General features: G+C 46.1%; 1 protein-coding gene across 1 annotated transcript in view; it reads left to right on the top strand.

The window, feature by feature from the left end:
• LOC135530291 (epidermal growth factor receptor kinase substrate 8-like) overlaps positions 1-23,568 on the top strand; it is a 102,285-nt gene that overhangs the window by 58,858 nt on the left and 19,859 nt on the right. The window lies entirely within an intron of this gene.

Below are 23,568 nucleotides of genomic sequence, written 5' to 3'. Positions count from 1 at the left end.
CAGTAGCCTAGCACTCAGTCTGTAGTCTGGTTATTATAGATCTACCTACAGTAGCCTAGCACTCAGTCTGTAGTCTGGTTATTATAGATCTACCTACAGTAGCCTAGCACTCAGTCTGTAGTCTGGTTATTATAGATCTACCTACAGTAGCCTAGCGCTCAGTCTGTAGTCTGGTTATTATAGATCTACCTACAGTTGCCTAGCGCTCAGTCTGTAGTCTGGTTATTATAGATCTACCTACAGTAGCCTAGCACTCAGTCTGTAGTCTGGTTATTATAGATCTACCTACAGTAGCCTAGCACTCAGTCTGTAGTCTGGTTATTATAGATCTACCTACAGTAGCCTAGCACTCAGTCTATAGTCTGGTTATTATAGATCTACCTACAGTAGCCTAGCACTCAGTCTGTAGTCTGGTTATTATAGATCTACCTACAGTAGCCTAGCACTCAGTCTGTAGTCTGGTTATTATAGATCTACCTACAGTAGAATCAGCTGTATAGTCTGGTTATTATAGATCTACCTACAGTAGCCTAGCACTCAGTCTGTAGTCTGGTTATTATAGATCTACCTACAGTAGCCTAGCACTCAGTCTGTAGTCTGGTTATTATAGATCTACCTACAGTAGCCTAGCACTCAGTCTATAGTCTGGTTATTATAGATCTACCTACAGTAGCCTAGCACTCAGTCTGTAGTCTGGTTATTATAGATCTACCTACAGTAGCCTAGCGCTCAGTCTGTAGTCTGGTTATTATAGGTCTACCTACAGTAGCCTAGCACTCAGTCTGTAGTCTGGTTATTATAGATCTACCTACAGTAGCCTAGCACTCAGTCTATAGTCTGGTTATTATAGATCTACCTACAGTAGCCTAGCGCTCAGTCTGTAGTCTGGTTATTATAGATCTACCTACAGTAGCCTAGCGCTCAGTCTGTAGTCTGGTTATTATAGATCTACCTACAGTAGAATCAGCTGTATAGTCTGGTTATTATAGATCTACCTACAGTAGCCTAGCGCTCAGTCTGTAGTCTGGTTATTATAGATCTACCTACAGTAGCATCAGCTGTATAGTCTGGTTATTATAGATCTACCTACAGTAGTCTAGCGCTCAGTCTGTAGTCTGGTTATTATAGATCTACCTACAGTAGTCTAGCACTCAGTCTGTAGTCTGGTTATTATAGATCTACCTACAGTAGCCTAGCGCTCAGTCTGTAGTCTGGTTATTATAGATCTACCTACAGTAGAATCAGCTGTATAGTCTGGTTATTATAGATCTACCTACAGTAGCCTAGCACTCAGTCTGTAGTCTGGTTATTATAGATCTACCTACAGTAGCCTAGCACTCAGTCTGTAGTCTGGTTATTATAGATCTACCTACAGTAGCCTAGCACTCAGTCTGTAGTCTGGTTATTATAGATCTACCTACAGTAGCCTAGCGCTCAGTCTGTAGTCTGGTTATTATAGATCTACCTATAGTAGCCTAGCACTCAGTCTGTAGTCTGGTTATTATAGATCTACCTACAGTAGCCTAGCACTCAGTCTGTAGTCTGGTTATTATAGATCTACCTATAGTAGCCTAGCGCTCAGTCTGTAGTCTGGTTATTATAGGTCTACCTACAGTAGCCTAGCACTCAGTCTGTAGTCTGGTTATTATAGATCTACCTACAGTAGCCTAGCACTCAGTCTGTAGTCTGGTTATTATAGATCTACCTACAGTAGAATCAGCTCTATAGTCTGGTTATTATAGATCTACCTACAGTAGCCTAGCGCTCAGTCTGTAGTCTGGTTATTATAGATCTACCTACGGTAGCCTAGCACTCAGTCTGTAGTCTGGTTATTATAGATCTACCTACAGTAGAATCAGCTGTATAGTCTGGTTATTATAGATCTACCTACAGTAGCCTAGCGCTCAGTCTGTAGTCTGGTTATTATAGATCTACCTACAGTAGTCTAGCGCTCAGTCTGTAGTCTGGTTATTATAGATCTACCTACAGTAGCCTAGCACTCAGTCTGTAGTCTGGTTATTATAGATCTACCTACAGTAGCCTAGCGCTCAGTCTGTAGTCTGGTTATTATAGATCTACCTACAGTAGAATCAGCTGTATAGTCTGGTTATTATAGATCTACCTACAGTAGCCTAGCGCTCAGTCTGTAGTCTGGTTATTATAGATCTACCTACAGTAGAATCAGCTGTATAGTCTGGTTATTATAGATCTACCTACAGTAGCCTAGCGCTCAGTCTGTAGTCTGGTTATTATAGATCTACCTACAGTAGCATCAGCTGTATAGTCTGGTTATTATAGATCTACCTACAGTAGTCTAGCGCTCAGTCTGTAGTCTGGTTATTATAGATCTACCTACAGTAGTCTAGCACTCAGTCTGTAGTCTGGTTATTATAGATCTACCTACAGTAGCCTAGCGCTCAGTCTGTAGTCTGGTTATTATAGATCTACCTACAGTAGAATCAGCTGTATAGTCTGGTTATTATAGATCTACCTACAGTAGCCTAGCACTCAGTCTGTAGTCTGGTTATTATAGATCTACCTACAGTAGCCTAGCACTCAGTCTGTAGTCTGGTTATTATAGATCTACCTACAGTAGCCTAGCACTCAGTCTGTAGTCTGGTTATTATAGATCTACCTACAGTAGCCTAGCACTCAGTCTGTAGTCTGGTTATTATAGATCTACCTACAGTAGCCTAGCGCTCAGTCTGTAGTCTGGTTATTATAGATCTACCTATAGTAGCCTAGCACTCAGTCTGTAGTCTGGTTATTATAGATCTACCTACAGTAGCCTAGCACTCAGTCTGTAGTCTGGTTATTATAGATCTACCTATAGTAGCCTAGCGCTCAGTCTGTAGTCTGGTTATTATAGGTCTACCTACAGTAGCCTAGCACTCAGTCTGTAGTCTGGTTATTATAGATCTACCTACAGTAGCCTAGCACTCAGTCTGTAGTCTGGTTATTATAGATCTACCTACAGTAGAATCAGCTCTATAGTCTGGTTATTATAGATCTACCTACAGTAGCCTAGCGCTCAGTCTGTAGTCTGGTTATTATAGATCTACCTACGGTAGCCTAGCACTCAGTCTGTAGTCTGGTTATTATAGATCTACCTACAGTAGCCTAGCGCTCAGTCTGTAGTCTGGTTATTATAGATCTACCTACAGTAGAATCAGCTGTATAGTCTGGTTATTATAGATCTACCTACAGTAGCCTAGCGCTCAGTCTGTAGTCTGGTTATTATAGATCTACCTACAGTAGTCTAGCGCTCAGTCTGTAGTCTGGTTATTATAGATCTACCTACAGTAGCCTAGCACTCAGTCTGTAGTCTGGTTATTATAGATCTACCTACAGTAGCCTAGCGCTCAGTCTGTAGTCTGGTTATTATAGATCTACCTACAGTAGAATCAGCTGTATAGTCTGGTTATTATAGATCTACCTACAGTAGCCTAGCGCTCAGTCTGTAGTCTGGTTATTATAGATCTACCTACAGTAGCATCAGCTGTATAGTCTGGTTATTATAGATCTACCTACAGTAGCCTAGCGCTCAGTCTGTAGTCTGGTTATTATAGATCTACCTACAGTAGTCTAGCGCTCAGTCTGTAGTCTGGTTATTATAGATCTACCTACAGTAGTCTAGCACTCAGTCTGTAGTCTGGTTATTATAGATCTACCTACAGTAGCCTAGCGCTCAGTCTGTAGTCTGGTTATTATAGATCTACCTACAGTAGAATCAGCTGTATAGTCTGGTTATTATAGATCTACCTACAGTAGAATCAGCTGTATAGTCTGGTTATTATAGATCTACCTACAGTAGTCTAGCACTCAGTCTGTAGTCTGGTTATTATAGACCTACCTACAGTAGCATCAGCTGTATAGTCTGGTTATTATAGATCTACCTACAGTAGTCTAGCGCTCAGTCTGTAGTCTGGTTATTATAGATCTACCTACAGTAGCCTAGCACTCAGTCTATAGTCTGGTTATTATAGATCTACCTACAGTAGCCTAGCACTCAGTCTGTAGTCTGGTTATTATAGATCTACCTACAGTAGCCTAGCACTCAGTCTATAGTCTGGTTATTATAGATCTACCTACAGTAGCCTAGCGCTCAGTCTATAGTCTGGTTATTATAGATCTACCTACAGTAGCCTAGCGCTCAGTCTATAGTCTGGTTATTATAGATCTACCTACAGTAGCCTAGCACTCAGTCTGTAGTCTGGTTATTATAGATCTACCTACAGTAGCATCAGCTGTATAGTCTGGTTAGTATACAGTTGAAGTCAGAAGTTTACATACACCTTAGCCAAATACATTTAAACTCAGTACTATTCCTGACATTTAATCATAGTAAACATTCGCTGTCTTAGGTCAGGTAGGGTCACCACTTTATTTTAAGAATGTGAAATGTCAGAATAATAGTAGAGAATTATTTATTTCAGCTTTTATTTCTTTCATCACATTCCCAGTGGGTCAGAAGTTTACATACACTCAATTAGTATTTGGTAGCATTGCCTTTAAATTGTTTAACTTGGGTCAAACATTTTGGGTAGCCTTCCACAAGCTTCCCACAATAAGTTGGCTGAATTTTGACCCATTCCTCCTGACAGGGCTGTGTAGCTAGGTTACAGGGCTGTGTAGCTAGGTGACAGGGCTGTGTAGCTAGGTGACAGGGCTGTGTAGCTAGGTGACAGGGCTGTGTAGCTAGGTTACAGGGCTGTGTAGTTAGGTGACAGGGCTGTGTAGCTAGGTGACAGGGCTGTGTAGCTAGGTTACAGGGCTGTGTAGCTAGGTGACAGGGCTGTGTAGTTAGGTGACAGGGCTGTGTAGCTAGGTGACAGGGCTGTGTAGCTAGGTTACAGCGCTGTGTAGTTAGGTGACAGGGCTGTGTAGCTAGGTGACAGGGCTGTGTAGCTAGGTGACAGGGCTGTGTAGCTAGGTTACAGGGCTGTGTAGCTAGGTGACAGGGCTGTGTAGCTAGGTGACAGGGCTGTGTAGCTAGGTGACAGGGCTGTGTAGCTAGGTGACAGGGCTGTGTAGCTAGGTTACAGGGCTGTGTAGCTAGGTGACAGGGCTGTGTAGTTAGGTGACAGGGCTGTGTAGCTAGGTGACAGGGCTGTGTAGCTAGGTTACAGGGCTGTGTAGCTAGGTTACAGGGCTGTGTAGCTAGGTGACAGGGCTGTGTAGCTAGGTGACAGGGCTGTGTAGCTAGGTTACAGGGCTGTGTAGCTAGGTTACAGGGCTGTGTAGCTAGGTGACAGGGCTGTGTAGCTAGGTGACAGGGCTGTGTAGCTAGGTTACAGCGCTGTGTAGCTAGGTGACAGGGCTGTGTAGCTAGGTGACAGGGCTGTGTAGCTAGGTTACAGGGCTGTGTAGCTAGGTTACAGGGCTGTGTAGCTAGGTGACAGGGCTGTGTAGCTAGGTGACAGGGCTGTGTAGCTAGGTGACAGGGCTGTGTAGCTAGGTGACAGGGCTGTGTAGCTAGGTGACAGGGCTGTGTAGCGAGGTTACAGGGCTGTGTCGTTAGGCCGCAGTGCTGTGTAGCTAGTCTCTTTAGTTATGGCTGTTTGTAGTTAGGGCTGTATATATCAGGTTCTGTAGTTATGGCTGTGTCTGTACTGTAGTTAGGGCTGTGTCTGTTCTGTAGTTAGGGCTGTGTCTGTTCTGTAGTTAGGGCTGTGTCTGTTCTGTAGTTAGGGCTGTGTCTGTACTGTAGTTAGGGCTGTGTCTGTTCTGTAGTTAGGGCTGTGTCTGTTCTGTAGTTAGGGCTGTGTCTCTACTGTAGTTAGGGCTGTGTCTGTACTGTAGTTAGGGCTGTGTCTGTTCTGTAGTTAGGGCTGTGTCTGTTCTGTAGTTAGGGCTGTGTCTGTTCTGTAGTTAGGGCTGTGTCTGTTCTGTAGTTAGGGCTGTGTCTGTTCTGTAGTTAGGGCTGTTTCTGTACTGTAGTTAGGGCTGTTTCTGTACTGTAGTTAGGGCTGTTTCTGTACTGTAGTTAGGGCTGTGTCTGTTCTGTAGTTAGGGCTGTTTCTGTACTGTAATTAGGGCTGTTTCTGTACTGTAATTAGGGCTGTGTCTGTACTGTAGTTAGGGCTGTGTCTGTTCTGTAGTTAGGGCTGTTTCTGTACTGTAGTTAGGGCTGTGTCTGTTCTGTAGTTAGGGCTGTTTCTGTACTGTAGTTAGGGCTGTGTCTGTTCTGTAGTTAGGGCTGTTTCTGTTCTGTAGTTAGGGCTGTGTCTGTTCTGTAGTTAGGGCTGTGTCTGTTCTGTAGTTAGGGCTGTGTCTGTTCTGTAGTTAGGGCTGTGTCTGTACTGTAGTTAGGGATGTGTCTGTTCTGTAGTTAGGGCTGTGTCTGTACTGTAGTTATGGCTGTGTCTGTTCTGTAGTTATGGCTGTGTCTGTTCTGTAGTTAGGGCTGTGTCTGTACTGTAGTTAGGGCTGTATTTGCATGAGTAGTGGAGAGTCAGATTAGAGACATGCAAAGGTTATCCTGATGATAAATATGAGACTTTGCTGATGGAGTCAGACAGACAGGCAGACAGCCATGGTTACAGGCAGACAGACAGACATGGCTACAGACAGACAAACATGGCTACAGACAGACAGACATGGCTACAGACAGACAGACAGACAGACAGACATGGTTACAGACAGACAGACAGACATGGTTACAGACAGACAGACAGACAGACAGACATGGTTACAGACAGACAGACAGGCAGACAGACAGACATGGTTACAGGCAGACAGACAGACATGGCTACAGACAGACACAGACATGGTTACAGACAGACAGGCAGACAGACAGGCAGGCAGACAGCCATGGTTACAGACAGACAGACAGACAGACAGACAGACAGACAGACAGACAGACAGACAGACAGACAGACAGACAGACAGACATGGCTACAGACAGACAGACAGACAGACAGACAGACATGGCTACAGACAGACAGACATGGTTGATAAAGATGAGAAAACTGTATAAAATAAATAATACAAATACTATGATCAAAATATTTCGACAATTATTTTATTTTATACCTCTAATAATTATATTATTTTATACTTATAATAATTATACTATTTTATACTTCGTATATTAAAGATATAGGTTATTTATGGGTCAAAAATCTTTCAACACTAAACCCACCACTGTTCTGCGTGGTCAAAGAGATCTAGGTTCCAATCCAAGTTCCCCTGGTCCGGTTCCAATCCAAGCTCCCCTGGTCCGGTTCCAATCCAAGTTCCCCTGGTCCGGGTCCAAACCAAACTCCCCTGGTCCGGTTCCAATCCAAGTTCCCCTGGTCCGGTTCCAATCCAAACTCCACTGGTGTCCGGTTCCAAACCAAACTCCACTGGTCCGGTTCCAAACCAAACTCCACTGGTCCGGTTCCAATCCAAGTTCCCCTGGTCCGGTTCCAATCCAAGCTCCCCTGGTCCGGTTCCAATCCAAACTCCCCTGGTCCGGTTCCAATCCAAGTTCCCCTGGTCCGGGTCCAATCCAAGTTCCCCTGGTCCGGGTCCAATCCAAGTTCCCCTGGTCCGGGTCCAATCCAAACTCCACTGGTCCGGTTTACATTTACATTACATTTACATTTAAGTCATTTGGCAGACGCTCTTATCCAGAGCGACTTACAAATTGGTGAATTCACCTTATGACATCCAGTGGAACAGCCACTTTACAATAGTGCATCTAAATAATTTAAGGGGGGGGGGGTGCGAAGGATTACTTTATCCTATCCTAGGTATTCCTTGAAGAGGTGGGGTTTCAGGAGTCTCCGGAAGGTGGTGATTGACTCCGCTGTCCTGGCGTCGTGAGGGACGCCAGGACAGCGGTTCCAATCCAAACTCCACTGGTCCGGTTCCAAACCAAACTCCACTGGTCCGGTTCCAATCCAAACTCCACTGGTCCGGTTCCAAACCAAACTCCACTGGTCCGGTTCCAAACCAAACTCCACTGGTCCGGTTCCAATCCAAACTCCCTGGTCCGGTTCCAATCCAAACTCCCTGGTCCGGTTCCAATCCAAACTCCACTGGTCCGGTTCCAATCCAAACTCCACTGGTCCGGTTCCAAACCAAACTCCACTGGTCCGGTTCCAATCCAAACTCCCTGGTCCGGTTCCAATCCAAACTCCCCTGGTCCGGTTCCAATCCAAACTCCCTGGTCCGGTTCCAATCCAAACTCCCTGGTCCGGTTCCAATCCAAACTCCCTGGTCCGGTTCCAATCCAAACTCCCCTGGTCCGGTTCCAATCCAAACTCCCCTGGTCCGGTTCCAATCCAAACTCCACTGGTCCGGTTCCAATCCAAACTCCACTGGTCCGGTTCCAATCCAAACTCCACTGGTCCGGTTCCAATCCAAACTCCACTGGTCCGGTTCCAATCCAAACTCCACTGGTCCGGTTTACATTTTACATTACATTTACATTTAAGTCATTTGGCAGATGCTCTTATCCAGAGCGACTTACAAATTGTTGAATTCACCTTATGACATCCAGTGGAACAGCCACTTTACAATAGTGCATCTAAATAATTTAAGGGGGGGGGGTGAGAAGGATTACTTTATCCTATCCTAGGTATTCCTTGAAGAGGTGGGGTTTCAGGAGTCTCCGGAAGGTGGTGATTGACTCCGCTGTCCTGGCGTCGTGAGGGACGCCAGGACAGCGGTTCCAATCCAAACTCCACTGGTCCGGTTCCAATCCAAACTCCACTGGTCCGGTTCCAATCCAAACTCCACTGGTCCGGTTCCAATCCAAACTCCACTGGTCCGGTTCCAAACCAAACTCCACTGGTCCGGTTCCAAACCAAACTCCACTGGTCCGGTTCCAAACCAAACTCCACTGGTCCGGTTCCAAACCAAACTCCACTGGTCCGGTTCCAAACCAAACTCCACTGGTCCGGTTCCAAACCAAACTCCACTGGTCCGGTTCCAAACCAAACTCCACTGGTCCGGTTCCAAACCAAACTCCCCTGGTCCGGTTCCAATCCAAACTCCCCTGGTCCGGTTCCAATCCAAACTCCCCTGGTCCGGTTCCAATCCAAACTCCCCTGGTCCGGTTCCAATCCAAACTCCCTGGTCCGGTTCCAATCCAAACTCCCTGGTCCGGTTCCAATCCAAACTCCCTGGTCCGGTTCCAATCCAAACTCCCCTGGTCCGGTTCCAATCCAAACTCCCTGGTCCGGTTCCAATCCAAACTCCCCTGGTCCGGTTCCAATCCAAACTCCCCTGGTCCGGTTCCAATCCAAACTCCCTGGTCCGGTTCCAATCCAAACTCCACTGGTCCGGTTCCAATCCAAACTCCACTGGTCCGGTTCCAATCCAAACTCCACTGGTCCGGTTCCAATCCAAACTCCCCTGGTCCGGTTCCAATCCAAACTCCCCTGGTCCGGTTCCAATCCAAACTCCCCTGGTCCGGTTCCAATCCAAACTCCCCTGGTCCGGTTCCAATCCAAACTCCCCCGGACCGGTTCCAATCCAAACTCCCCCGGACCGGTTCCAATCCAAACTCCCCCGGACCGGTTCCAATCCAAACTCCCCTGGTCCGGTTCCAATCCAAACTCCCCTGGTCCGGTTCCAATCCAAACTCCCCTGGTCCGGTTCCAATCCAAACTCCCCTGGTCCGGTTCCAATCCAAGTTCCCCTGGTCCGGTTCCAATCACTGGAACGGACCAGTGGGTTTAGCCACAGACACCAGCGGTGGGTTTAGCCAGCCTGTCTGGTAGGGGTACAACCCTTTCACGAGCCAGTCTCTCTCTTTCTCTCTCTCTCTCTCTCTTCCCCTGTCTCTCTGTCTGTATCTGACTCCGAGGGGCCATGCTGAAGCCACCAGCCAGCCTCTCTCTGTCTCTCACTCTCTCACTCTCTCTCTCTCTGTCTGTCTGTCTGTCTGTCTGGCTCTCTGGCTCTCTGGCTCTCTGGCTCTCTGGCTCTCTGGCTCTCTGGCTCTCTGGCTCTCTGGCTCTCTCTGTCTCTCTCTCAATTCAATTAAATTCAAGGGGCTTTATTGGCATGGGAAACATGTTAACATTGCCAAAGCAAGTGAGGTAGATAATATACAAAAGTGAAATAAACAATAAAAATTAACAGTAAACATTACACATACAGAAATTTCAAAACAATAAAGACATTACAAATGTCATATTATACATATATATATACAGTGTTGTAACAAAGTACAAATGGTTAAAGAACACAAGGGAAATAAATAAGCATAAATATGGGTTGTATTTACACTGGTGTGTGTTCTTCACTGGTTGCCCTTTTCTTGTGGCAACAGGTCACAAATCTTGCTGCTGTGATGGCACACTGTGGAATTTCACCCAGTAGATATGGAAGTTTATCAAAATTAGATTTGTTTTCTAATTCTTTGTGGATCTGTGTAATCTGAGGGAAATATGTCTCTCTAATATGGTCATACATTAGGCAGGAGGTTAGGAAGTGCAGCTCAGTTTCCACCTCATTTTGTGGGCAGTGAGCACATAGCCTGTCTTCTCTTGAGAGCCATGTCTGCCTACGGCCGGCTTTCTCAATAGCAAGGCTATGCTCACTGAGTCTGTACATAGTCAAATATTTCCTTAAGTTTGGGTTAGTCACAGTGGTCAGGTATTCTTTCCAAAATGTCAAGTAATTATCTTTTGGTTCTTTCTCATGATTTGGTTGGGTCTAATTGTGTTGCTGTCTTAGGGCTCTGTGGGGTCTGTTTGTGTTTGTGAACAGAGCCCCAGGACCAGCTTCCTTAGGGGACTCTTCTCCAGGTTCATCTCTCTGTAGGTGATGGCTTGGTTATGGAAGGTCTGGGAATCGCTTCCTTTTAGGTGGTTGTAGAACCGGACCAATGCATTGTTTGGTGTTCTACGTTGTACACAGAGGATATTTTTGCAGAATTCTGTATGCAGTCTCAATTTGGCGTTTGTCCCATTTTGTGAAGTCTTGGTTGGTGAGCGGACCCCAGACCTCACAACCATAAAGGGCAATGGGCTCTATGACTGATTCAAGTATTTTTAGCCAGATCCTAATTGGTATGTTGAATTTTATGTTCCTTTTGATGGCATAGAATGCCCTTCTTGCCTTGTCTCTCAGATCGTTCACAGCTTTGTGGAAGTTACCTGTGGCGCTGATATTTAGGCCAAGTTATGTATAGTTTTTTGTGTGCTCTAGGGCAACAGTGTCAAGATGGAATTTGTATTCGTTCTCTCTCTCTCTCTGTCTTTCTGTCTCTCTGTCTCTCTCTGTCTCTCTCTCTCTCTGTCTCTCTCTCTCTCTGTCTCTCTGTCTCTCTGTCTCAATTCAATTGTCAATTCAAGGGCTTTATTGGCATGGGAAACATGTGTTAACATTGCCAAAGCAAGTAAGGTATATAATATATAAAGTGAAATTAACAGTAGACATCACACATACAGAAGTTTCAAAACAATAAAGACATTACAAATGTCATATTATATATATATACAGTGTTTTTACAATGTGCAAATGGTAAAGGACACAAGATAAAATAAATAAGCATAGATATGTGTTGTATTTACAATGGTGCGTGTTCTTCACTGGTTGCCCTTTTCTCGTGGCAACAGGTCACAAATCTTGCTGCTCTGATGGCACACTGTGGAATTTCACCCAGTAGATATGGGAGTTTTTCAAAATTGGATTTGTTTTCGAATTCTTTGTGGATCTGTGTAATCTGAGGGAAATATGTCTCTCTAATATGGTCATACATTGGGCAGGAGGTTAGGAAGTGCAGCTCAGTTTCCACCTCATTTTGTGGGCAGTGAGCACATAGCCTGTCTTCCCTTGAGAGCCATGTCTGCCTACGGCGGCCTTTCTCAATAGCAAGGCTATGCTCGCTGAGTCTGTACATAGTCAAAGCTTTCCTTAATTTTTGGTCAGTCACAGTGGTCAGGTATTCTGCCGCTGTGTACTCTTCTAGTTTGCTCTGTTTTTTTGTTAATTCTTTCCAATGTGTCAAGTAATTATCTTTTTGTTTTCTCATGATTTGGTTGGGTCTAATTGTGCTGCTGTCATGGGGCTCTGTAGGGTGTGTTTGTGAACAGAGCCCCTGGACCAGCTTGCTTAGGGGACTCTTCTCCAGGTTCATCTCTCTGTAGGTGATGGCTTTGTTGTGGAAGGTTTGGGAATCGCTTCCTTTTAGGTGGCTGTCTCTCTGTCTCTCTGTCTCTCTGTCTCTGTCTCTCTCTCTCTCTCTCTCTCTCTCTCTCTCTCTCTCTCTCTCTCTCTCTCTCTCTCTCCCTCTCTCTGACCCATATCCACTCAATGAGCACACAGCAGCTTGTTCTGTTCATCAATCATTCATACCTGGTAGGGTGTCAGTGGGCCAGGTGTGTCCTCCCTCATTTCCTTTGGGCCTGTAGACGAGGCCAGTCAGTGGGAACATTAACAAGGTGCAGTAGGTTTAGTCATTACAGCATGGTGACTTGGTGAGGAGGATTTTGAATATTGACTGTGTGGTCCTCAACCAGCCAGCATGGAAGCTAGTGGTGTCCCACAATGATTAGATTTTCATTGGCTTCAGTCCGAGCTTGGCTCAATGTGCAGGGAGCTTTGTGTTTGCATATATACCACAGCTGTGTAGCCTAACCCAGCCAGGCAGCTACCTGAAGTGATCAACTTAGGACTTTGACCTAGCCTTTGTTACCATAGAGACGTGTATATACTAGAATCCTCTCTCAGTATTGCTCTGTTACCATAGAGACGTGTATAGACTAGAATCCTCTCTCAGTATTGCTCTGTTACCATAGAGACGTGTATAGACTAGAATCCTCTCTCAGTATTGCTCTGTTACCATAGAGACGTGTATAGACTAGAATCCTCTCTCAGTATTGCTCTGTTACCATAGAGACGTGTATATACTAGAATCCTCTCTCAGTATTGCTCTGTTACCATAGAGACGTATATATACTAGAATCCTCTCTCAGTATTGCTCTGTTACCATAGAGACGTGTATATACTAGAATCCTCTCTCAGTATTGCTCTGTTACTATAGAGACGTGTATATACTAGAATCCTCTCTCAGTATTGCTCTGTTACCATAGAGACGTGTGTATACTAGAATCCTCTCTCAGTATTGCTCTGTTACCATAGAGACGTGTGTGTATATACTAGAATCCTCTCTCAGTATTGCTCTGTTACCATAGAGACGTGTATATCCTAGAATCCTCTCAGTATTGCTCTGTTACCATAGAGACGTGTATATTCTAGAATCCTCTCTCAGTATTGCTCTGTTACTATAGAGACGTGTATATACTAGAATCCTCTCTCAGTATTGCTCTGTTACCATAGAGACGTGTATATACTAGAATCCTCTCTCAGTATTGCTCTGTTACCATAGAGACATGTATATTCTAGAATCCTCACTCAGTATTGCTCTGTTACTATAGAGACGTGTATATACTAGAATCCTCTCTCAGTATTGCTCTGTTACCATAGAGACGTGTATATACTAGAATCCTCTCTCAGTATTGCTTTGTTACCATAGAGACGTGTATATACTAGAATCCTCTCTCAGTATTGCTCTGTTACCATAGAGACGTGTATATACTAGAATCCTCTCTCAGTATTGCTCTGTTACCGTAGAGACGTGTATAAACTACAACGGTTGTGGTACTGAAAGACTTGCTGCTCTGTGAAGGTCAGAACACAAACCAACCACACTGGCTGGCAGGTTGATCTTTTGGTTTCAAAATAAACTCATGTAATTTACTCTGACAATCAAAAGTCTTAAAACACCTACTCATTCAAGGGTTTTTCTTTATTTTGACTATTTTCTGGATGGTAGAATAATAGTGAAGACATCACAACTATGAAATAACACATATGGAATCAAGTGGTAACCAAAAAAGTGTTACAACAAACAAATCTAAGTACATTTTAGATTTTTCAAAGCAGCCACTCTTTGGCTTGATGACAGCTTTGCACACTCTTGGCATTCTCTCAACCAGCTTCACCTGGAATGCTTTTCCAACAGTCTTGAAGGAGTTCCCACATATGCTGAGAACTTGTTGGCTGCTTTTCCTTCACTCTGCGGTCCAACTCATCCCAAACCATCTGAATTGGGTTGAGGTTGGGTGATTGTGGAGGCCAGGTCATCTGATGCAGTACTCAATCACTCTCCTTCTTGGTCAAATAGCCCTTACACAGCCTGGAGGTGTGTTGGGTCATTGTCCTGTTGAAAAACAAGTGATACTCCCACTAAACGCAAACCAGATGGGATGGCGTATCGCTGCAGAATGCTGGTTAAGTGTGCCTTCAATTCTAAATACATCACAGACAGTGTCACCAGCAAAGCACCGTCACACCTCCTCCTCCATGCTTCACTGTGGGAACCACACATGCGGAGATCACCCATTCACCTACTCTGTATCTCACAAAGACATCACACCTCCTCCATACTTCACTGTGGGAACCACACATGCAGTGATCATCCATTCACCTACTCTGTATCTCACAAAGACATCACACCTCCTCTTCCATGCTTCACAGTGGGAACCACACATGCAGAGATCATCCATTCACCTACTCTGATCCTTTATAGCAAAGACACACATAGCCAGACAGCATTGGCATAATTTATCGTTCAGCTTTGTCTCCTAAACTATGTTCTTTTCTCAAACTCAGAACCTAAACAAATCATATCAACAGGCATATATCACATCCACCCTATCTTGACAAGATCACAGAGACACATTGACTGGCACACAGACATTGTGGGGTCAAGAGATACACGCTTGACCTCTCCCCTCTCCGGCCCAAATAACTTAGTCTTGACAGAGAACAGATACTGCAACCCCGCCACAGTATTATACAAAAATAACATTCTGATGAGAAGTAGCTTACAAACATATGATGAATATAAAACATCTTACCTATATTACCACCTAATTCTGATTATTCTCCAACAGGATCTGTGGTTGGATCTGTGGTTGGATCTGTGGTTGGATCTGTGGTTGGATCTGTGGTTGGATCTGTGGTTGGATCTGCGGTTGGATCTGCGGTTGGATCTGCGGTTGGATCTGCGGTTGGATCTGTGGCCTGCTGTGATTACCAAAACATCTGCCGATGAGTCTGTCCAGGACAGGTCCAGTATCTGATGAGCCTGTCCAGGACAGGTCCAGTATCTGATGAGCCTGTCCAGGACAGGTCCAGTATCTGATGAGTGTCCAGGACAGGTCCAGTATCTGATGAGCCTGTCCAGGACAGGTCCAGTATCTGATGAGCCTGTCCAGTACAGGTCCAGTATCTGATGAGTCTGTCCAGTACAGGTCCAGTATCTGATGAGTCTGTCCAGGACAGGTCCAGTATCTGATGAGTCTGTCCAGTACAGGTCCAGTATCTGATGAGTCTGTCCAGTACAGGTCCAGTATCTGATGAGTCTGTCCAGTACAGGTCCAGTATCTGATGAGTCTGTCCAGGACAGGTCCAGTATCTGATGAGTGTCCAGGACAGGTCCAGTATCTGATGAGCCTGTCCAGGACAGGTCCAGTATCTGATGAGCCTGTCCAGGACAGGTCCAGTATCTGATGAGCCTGTTAAGTACAGGTCCAGTATCTGATGAGTGTCCAGGACAGGTCCAGTATCTGATGAGTGTCCAGGACAGGTCCAGTATCTGATGAGTGTCCAGGACAGGTCCAGTATCTGATGAGTGTCCAGTACAGGTCCAGTATCTGATGAGTCTGTTCAGTACATTTACATTACATTTAAGTCATTTAGCAGACGCTCTTATCCAGAGCGACTTACAAATTGGTGAATTCACCTTCTGACATCCAGTGGAACAGCCACTTTACAATAGTGCATCTAAATCATTTAAGGGGGGTGAGAAGGATTACTTATCCTATCCTAGGTATTCCTTGAAGAGGTGGGGTTTCAGGTGTCTCCGGAAGGTGGTGATTGACTCTGCTGTCCTGGCGTCGTGAGGAGTTTGTTCCACCATTGGGGGGCCAGAGCAGCGAACAGTTTTGACTGGGCTGAGCGGGAACTGTACTTTCTCAGTGGTAGGGAGGCGAGCAGGCCAGAGGTGGATGAACGCAGTGCCCTTGTTTGGGTGTAGGGCCTGATCAGAGCCTGGAGGTACTGCGGTGCCGTTCCCCTCACAGCTCCGTAGGCAAGCACCATGGTCTTGTAGCGGATGCGAGCTTCAACTGGAAGCCAGTGGAGAGAGCGGAGGAGCGGGGTGACGTGAGAGAACTTGGGAAGGTTGAACACCAGACGGGCTGCGGCGTTCTGGATGAGTTGTAGGGGTTTAATGGCACAGGCAGGAGCCCAGCCAACAGCGAGTTGCAGTAATCCAGACGGGAGATGACAAGTGCCTGGATTAGGACCTGCGCCGCTTCCTGTGTGAGGCAGGGTCGTACTCTGCGGATGTTGTAGAGCATGAACCTACAGGAACGGGCCACCGCCATGATGTTGGTTGAGAATGACAGGGTGTTGTCCAGGATCACGCCAAGGTTCTTAGCGCTCTGGGAGGAGGACACAATGGAGTTGTCAACCGTGATGGTGAGATCATAGAACGGGCAGTCCTTCCCCGGGAGGAAGAGCAGCTCCGTCTTGCCGAGGTTCAGCTTGAGGTGGTGATCCGTCATCCACACTGATATGTCTGCCAGACATGCAGAGATGCGATTCGCCACCTGGTCATCAGAAGGGGGAAAGGAGAAGATTAATTGTGTGTCGTCTGCATAGCAATGATAGGAGAGACCATGTGAGGTTATGACAGAGCCAAGTGACTTGGTGTATAGCGAGAATAGGAGAGGGCCTAGAACAGAGCCCTGGGGGACACCAGTGGTGAGAGCGCGTGGCGAGGAGACAGATTCTCGCCACGCCACCTGGTAGGAGCGACCTGTCAGGTAGGACGCAATCCAAGCGTGGGCCGCGCCGGAGATGCCCAACTCGGAGAGGGTGGAGAGGAGGATCTGATGGTTCACAGTATCGAAGGCAGCCGATAGGTCTAGAAGGATGAGAGCAGAGGAGAGAGAGTTAGCTTTAGCAGTGCGGAGCGCCTCCGTGATACAGAGAAGAGCAGTCTCAGTTGAATGACTAGTCTTGAAACCTGACTGATTTGGATCAAGAAGGTCATTCTGAGAGAGATAGCGGGAGAGCTGGCCAAGGACGGCACGTTCAAGAGTTTTGGAGAGAAAAGAAAGAAGGGATACTGGTCTGTAGTTGTTGACATCGGAGGGATCGAGTGTAGGTTTTTCAGAAGGGGTGCAACTCTCGCTCTCTTGAAGACGGAAGGGACGTAGCCAGCGGTCAGGGATGAGTTGATGAGCGAGGTGAGGTAAGGGAGAAGGTCTCCGGAAATGGTCTGGAGAAGAGAGGGGGGATAGGGTCAAGCGGGTAGGTTGTTGGGCGGCCGGCCGTCACAAGAAGCGAGATTTCATCTGGAGAGAGGGGAGAAAGAGGTCAGAGCACAGGGTAGGGCAGTGTGAGCAGAACCAGCGGTGTCGTTTGACTTAGCAAACGAGGATCGGATGTCGTCGACCTTCTTTTCAAAATGGGTGACGAAGTCATCTGCAGAGAGGGAGGAGGAGGGGAGGAGGATTCAGGAGGGAGGAGAAGGTGGCAAAGAGCTTCCTAGGGTTAGAGGCAGATGCTTGGAATTTAGAGTGGTAGAAAGTGGCTTTAGCAGCAGAGACAGAGGAGGAAAATGTAGAGAGGAGGGAGTGAAAGGATGCCAGGTCCGCAGGGAGGCGAGTTTTCCTCCATTTCCGCTCGGCTGCCCGGAGCTCTGTTCTGTGAGCTCGCAATGAGTCGTCGAGCCACGGAGCGGGAGGGGAGGACCAAGCCGGCCTGGAGGATAGGGGACATAGAGAGTCAAAGGATGCAGAAAGGGAAGAGAGGAGGGTTGAGGAGGCAGAATCAGGAGATAGGTTGGAGAAGGTATGAGCAGAGGGAAGAGATGATAGGATGGAAGAGGAGAGAGTAGCGGGGAGAGAGAGAGAGAAGGTTGGGACGGCGCGATACCATCCGAGTAGGGGCAGTGTGGGAAGTGTTGGATGAGAGCGAGAGGGAAAAGGATACAAGGTAGTGGTCGGAGACTTGGAGGGGAGTTGCAATGAGGTTAGTGGAAGAACAGCATCTAGTAAAGATGAGGTCGAGCGTATTGCCTGCCTTGTGAGTATGGGGGGAAGGTGAGAGGGTGAGGTCAAAAGAGGAGAGGAGTGGAAAGAAGGAGGCAGAGAGGAATGAGTCAAAGGTAGACGTGGGGAGGTTAAAGTCGCCCAGGACTGTGAGAGGTGAGCCGTCCTCAGGAAAGGAGCTTATCAAGGCATCAAGCTCATTGATGAACCTGGAGGGCGATAAATGATAAGGATGTTAAGCTTGAAAGGGCTGGTAACTGTGACAGCATGGAATTCAAAGGAGGCGATAGACAGATGGGTAAGGGGGAAAAGAGAATGACCACTTGGGAGAGATGAGGATCCCGGTGCCACCACCCCGCTGACCAGAAGCTCTCGGGGTGTGTGAGAACACGTGGGCGGACGAAGAGAGAGCAGTAGGAGTAGCAGTGTTATCTGTGGTGATCCATGTTTCCGTCAGTGCCAAGAAGTCGAGGGACTGGAGGGAGGCATAGGCTGAGATGAACTCTGCCTTGTTGGCCGCAGATCGGCAGTTCCAGAGGCTACCGGAGACCTGGAACTCCACGTGGGTCGTGCGCGCTGGGACCACCAGATTAGGGTGGCCGCGGCCACGCGGTGTGGAGCGTTTGTATGGTCTGTGCAGAGAGGAGAGAACAGGGATAGATAGACACATAGTTGACAGGCTACAGAAGAGGCTACGCTAATGCAAAGGAGATTGGAATGACAAGTGGACTACACGTCTCGAATGTTCAGAAAGTTAAGCTTACGTAGCAAGAATCTTAGACTAAAATGATTGAAATGATACAGTGCTGCTGGAGTAGGCTAACTGGCAGTGGCTGCGTTGTTGACTTTGTAGGCTAGCTGGCAGTGGCTGCGATGTTGACACTACACTAATCAAGTTGTTCCGTCGAGTGTAATAGTTTCTACAGTGCTGCTATTTGGGGCTAGCTAGCTAGCTAGCAGTGTTGATTGCGTTACGTTACGTTAAAAGAACGACAATAGCTGGCTAGCTAACCTAGAAAATCGCTCTAGACTACATAATTGTCTTAGATACAAAGACGGCTATGTAGCTAGCTAGCTACGATCAAACAAATCAAACCGTTGTACTGTAATAGTTTCTACAGTGCTGCTATTCGGGGGCTAGCTGGCTAGCTAGCAGTGATGATTGCGTTACGTTACGTTAAAAGAACGACAATAGCTGGCTAGCTAACCTAGAAAATCGCTCTAGACTACACAATTGTCTTAGACGTTAGCTAGTTGCTTAGCTAGCTGCTGGGCAGATAGCAGTGTAGACTACGTTAGGACGACGAAATACGATAATTACGCAATTATCTTTGATACAAAGACGGCTATGTAGCTAGCTAAAAAGAAATTGCTAAGATTAGACAAATCAAACCGTTGTACTATAATGAAATGTAATGAAAATGTAATGAAAGGTTATACTACCTGCGGACCGAAGTGTAGATGCGACCGCTCGCTCCAACCCGGAACTCTCCAAAAAAAAATAAAAAAATAAAAAATCCAGTATCTGATGAGCCTGTCCAGTACAGGTCCAGTATCTAATGAGTCTGTTCAGTACAGGTCCAGTATTTGTTCTGTCAGCGTCTTTATTAATCAGCTGTTTCTGGAAAGACATTGTCTGGGGACAGAAGGTATCTCTATAGATGGTGGTACAAGTACACAGGAAGTACATTCAGAAAGACATTGTCTGGGGACAGAAGGTATCTCTATAGATGGTGGTACAAGTACACAGGAAGTACATTCAGAAAGACATTGTCTGGGGACAGAAGGTATCTCTATAGATGGTACAAGTACACAGGAAGTACATTCAGAAAGACATTGTCTGGGGACAGAAGGTATCTCTACAGATGGTGGTAAAAGTACACAGGAAGTACATTCAGAAAGACATTGTCTGGGGACAGAAGGTATCTCTATAGATGGTGGTACAAGTACACAGGAAGGACATTAATTTCAAATCCTTCTATAAATGGTTGATCATTCCTTCAGTCTACGGTGTTGGCCTAGGAGCAGTCAAGGTTTCGTAGAATGGTTCTTGTTAAACGCTCCGGAGTCCAGAACGGAAATATGATGTCATCGTTTCATTGGCGTCTAGTTCCCCAGGCTTCCATTCACACCTACTGAATCCAGAATATCACTTAAACCTCCTAAGATAGAGAATCTGTCTGAAGCACTGATGTTGTTATGGCAACAAAGGCCTGAACTGGTGCATTCTGGACTGAATCTTCTTCACTTAATAAGATGTGAAGGAAATTCAAACCGTGGGAAAAGTAATCTGTACTGCACTGTACACACACACACACATACACACACACACACACACACACACACACACACACACACACACACACACACACACACACCTTCTCATATATCACCTAGTGCGAAGGTATTTTACTTCAAGCTTCTCCACTCTGATTGGATGTGTCAGATCCCCCATGATCCTCTGACAGGTGTAGTCATGTCTTAATGAGAGTAAAGATGGGAGGTGTAGTCATGTCTTAATGAGAGTAAAGATGGGAGGTGTAGTCATGTCTTAATGAGTAAAGATGGGAGGTGTAGTCATGTCTTAATGAGTAAAGATGGGAGGTGTAGTCATGTCTTAATGAGTAAAGATGGGAGGTGTAGTCATGTCTTAATGAGAGTAAAGATGGGAGGTGTAGTCATGTCTTAATGAGAGTAAAGATGGGAGGTGTAGTCATGTCTTAATGAGAGTAAAGATGGGAGGTGTAGTCATGTCTTAATGAGAGTAAAGATGGGAGGTGTAGTCATGTCTTAATGAGAGTAAAGATGGGAGGTGTAGTCATGTCTTAATGAGAGTAAAGATGGGAGGTGTAGTCATGTCTTAATGAGTAAAGATGGGAGGTGTAGTCATGTCTTAATGAGAGTAAAGATGGGAGGTGTAGTCATGTCTTAATGAGAGTAAAGATGGGAGGTGTAGTCATGTCTTAATGAGTAAAGATGGGAGGTGTAGTCATGTCTTAATGAGTAAAGATGGGAGGTGTAGTCATGTCTTAATGAGAGTAAAGATGGGAGGTGTAGTCATGTCTTAATGAGTAAAGATGGGAGGTGTAGTCATGTCTTAATGAGTAAAGATGGGAGGTGTAGTCATGTCTTAATGAGTAAAGATGGGAGGTGTAGTCATGTCTTAATGAGAGTAAAGATGGGAGGTGTAGTCATGTCTTAATGAGAGTAAAGATGGGAGGTGTAGTCATGTCTTAATGAGAGTAAAGATGGGAGGTGTAGTCATGTCTTAATGAGAATAAAGATGGGAGGTGTAGTCATGTCTTAATGAGAGTAAAGATGGGAGGTGTAGTCATGTCTTAATGAGTAAAGATGGGAGGTGTAGTCATGTCTTAATGAGTAAAGATGGGAGGTGTAGTCATGTCTTAATGAGAGTAAAGATGGGAGGTGTAGTCATGTCTTAATGAGAGTAAAGATGGGAGGTGTAGTCATGTCTTAATGAGTAAAGATGGGAGGTGTAGTCATGTCTTAATGAGAGTAAAGATGGGAGGTGTAGTCATGTCTTAATGAGTAAAGATGGGAGGTGTAGTCATGTCTTAATGAGAGTAAAGATGGGAAGTGTAGTCATGTCTTAATGAGAGTAAAGATGGGAGGTGTAGTCATGTCTTAATGAGTAAAGATGGGAGGTGTAGCCATGTCTTAATGAGAATAAAGATGGGAGGTGTAGTCATGTCTTAATGAGAGTAAAGATGGGAAGTGTAGTCATGTCTTAATGAGTAAAGATGGGAGGTGTAGTCATGTCTTAATGAGTAAAGATGGGAGGTGTAGTCATGTCTTAATGAGAGTAAAGATGGGAGGTGTAGTCATGTCTTAATGAGAGTAAAGATGGGAAGTGTAGTCATGTCTTAATGAGAGTAAAGATGGGAGGTGTAGTCATGTCTTAATGAGAGTAACGATGGGAGGTGTAGTCATGTCTTAATGAGAGTAAAGATGGGAGGTGTAGTCATGTCTTAATGAGTAAAGATGGGAGGTGTAGTCATGTCTTAATGAGAGTAAAGATGGGAGGTGTAGTCATGTCTTAATGAGAGTAAAGATGGGAAGTGTAGTCATGTCTTAATGAGTAAAGATGGGAGGTGTAGTCATGTCTTAATGAGAGTAAAGATGGGAAGTGTAGTCATGTCTTAATGAGAGTAAAGATGGGAGGTGTAGTCAGGAGGGATACCCTTTCTTCCTTCCCCCACGACCATCTCTAACACACAGAGAGGGGCGGGACTCTCTCTCCTGCCTGGCTTGACCCGTTACCATGGTGAGGTCTAGGCGAGGGGCTCATTGGCTTGGTGAGGAGGGGGCTCCACTATCCTTGTTGCCGTGGGAGCAGGAACTGAGGGGCTTGGTCTCTAACTGTGGTGAGACGCAGCATCACAAGGAGGAACAGCCAGGATACTGTCTACTGCTGCAGTCCACTGGCTTTCTATTGGCCAGCCAGAATACTGCTGCAGCCCACTGGCTTTCTATTGGCCAGCCAGCCAGGATACTGTCTACTGCTGCAGTCCACTGGCTTTCTATTGGCCAGCCAGGATACTGCTGAGGCCCACTGGCTTTCTATTGGCCAGCCAGCCAGGATACTGGCTGCAGTCCACCAGCAGCCAGGATACTGCTTTCTATTGGCCAGCCAGCCTACTGCTGCAGCCCACTGGCTTTCTATTGGCCAGCCAGGATACTGCTGAGGCCCACTGGCTTTCTATTGGCGAGCCAGCCAGGATACTGTCTACTGCTGCAGCCCACTGGCTTTCTATTGGCCAGCCAGGATACTGCTGAGGCCCACTGGCTTTCTATTGGCCAGCTAGGATCCTGCTGAGGCCCACTGGCATTCTATTGGCCAGCCAGGATACTGCTAAGGCCCACTGGCATTCTATTGGCCAGCCAGGATACTGCTGAGGCCCACTGGCTTTCTATTGGCCAGCTAGGATACTGCTCAGGCTCACTGGCTTTCTATTGGCCAGCTAGGATACTGCTGAGGCCCACTGGCATTCTATTGGACAGCCAGGATACTGCTGAGGCCCACTGGCTTTCTATTGGACAGCCAGGATACTGCTGAGGCCCACTGGCATTCTATTGGCCAGCTAGGATCCTGCTGAGGCCCACTGGCATTCTATTGGCCAGCTAGGATACTGCTCAGGCTCACTGGCTTTCTATTGGCCAGCTAGGATACTGCTGAGGCCCACTGGCATTCTATTGGACAGCCAGGATACTGCTGAGGCCCACTGGCTTTCTATTGGACAGCCAGGATACTGCTGAGGCCCACTGGCATTCTATTGGACAGCCAGGATACTGCTCAGGCCCACTGGCTTTCTATTGGCCAGCCAATAAGGGGTGGATATAGAAACCCAGGCTGAGTGGAGGGCTTGGTGAGGATTTGGAAAAGGACAGGATTGACTATTGTAGCGGTCTGATGATGTTCATTTCGGTTCTTCATGTTTACTTTGACATGGTGAGATCAGGGTCCCAACTATAC

This window comes from Oncorhynchus masou, unplaced genomic scaffold, assembly GCF_036934945.1.
Source record: "Oncorhynchus masou masou isolate Uvic2021 unplaced genomic scaffold, UVic_Omas_1.1 unplaced_scaffold_1318, whole genome shotgun sequence".
Lineage (NCBI taxonomy): Eukaryota > Metazoa > Chordata > Actinopteri > Salmoniformes > Salmonidae > Oncorhynchus > Oncorhynchus masou.
This window is presented reverse-complemented; position numbering and strand designations above follow the sequence as displayed.